The sequence below is a fragment of the Strongylocentrotus purpuratus genome, unplaced genomic scaffold (assembly GCF_000002235.5).
Source record: "Strongylocentrotus purpuratus isolate Spur 01 unplaced genomic scaffold, Spur_5.0 spur5_scaffold_7, whole genome shotgun sequence".
Taxonomy (NCBI): domain Eukaryota; kingdom Metazoa; phylum Echinodermata; class Echinoidea; order Camarodonta; family Strongylocentrotidae; genus Strongylocentrotus; species Strongylocentrotus purpuratus.
The window spans coordinates 26,602,852-26,603,783 of NW_022145613.1; the positions used below are offsets into that span (position 1 = coordinate 26,602,852).

Below are 932 nucleotides of genomic sequence, written 5' to 3' on the forward strand. Positions count from 1 at the left end.
TTATGTTTAACATGCATGGTTCATGGCCAAAACCCAATATGGACCTTACGTTGGGGGTGTGAATGATAAGGGACACATAACGAAAAGAAACCCAGGATGTTTGTCTTTAAATGCTGCAAAAGGAATAATTTTTTGGTGAGTGAGAAAGAACACAACCAAATACATATTTCATGACACTTTAATCCGGTTTCGTATGGATCGGAGTGCCCCCCCTCCCCCCCCCCCCCCCCCCCCCCATAAAGGATATGAAAAAATAAAAGAAGATGTTCCCACACCGGGAATCGAACCCGGGCCGCGGCGGTGAGAGCGCCGAATCCTAACCACTAGACCATGTGGGATATGTGAAAGAAGTTCAAATTTATTTGTCACAAAACATAATGAAAGAGTAGAAGAATGTGCTACTAGCTACAGAGGAAGAGCGGTAATCAGAGACATAGAAATTAATGTATTTTTTTCTGTAATTTTTGGGTTATACAAATATAAACAAAGTTGTAGTTATTTTCTTTAACGCACAAGACAACTGTAGAAAGATGTAACCATGTTCGACTTTTTATTTCACTTTATTAATTTTCATTTCCAAAGATAAAATAAAACAATTTAACACGTTGACATGTGAAGGGCATGGTTGAAATTAGTTTGAAAAAACATTAAGTCTCTTTACATCTCTCTCTCTCTCTCTCTCTCTCTCTCTCTCTCTCTCTCTCTCTCTCTCTCTCTATATATATATATATATATATTTCCTTCCCTCTCGGTGCCTGTGTTTCTCTTTTTCTTTCTGTCCGTGTGGATTTCTGTCTCTCTTTTCGTCACCTGATCTCAATCTGTCTTTCTTTCTCTCTGTCTATGTTGTCTACCCTTCTTTCACAGTCTACCACTCTTGGGGGCGGGGTTAAATAAGTATTTGAAAACAACTCTGAATTATCTACAAACTT

The 932-nt window shown here is 38.5% G+C and overlaps 1 non-coding gene across 1 annotated transcript; it reads right to left on the minus strand.

Annotated features, from left to right (window-relative positions):
* Positions 1-266: 266 nt before the first annotated feature.
* TRNAE-CUC lies at positions 267-338 on the minus strand. Its single transcript has one exon. It is a non-coding gene; the product is annotated as a tRNA-Glu (tRNA).
* Positions 339-932: the final 594 nt, after the last annotated feature.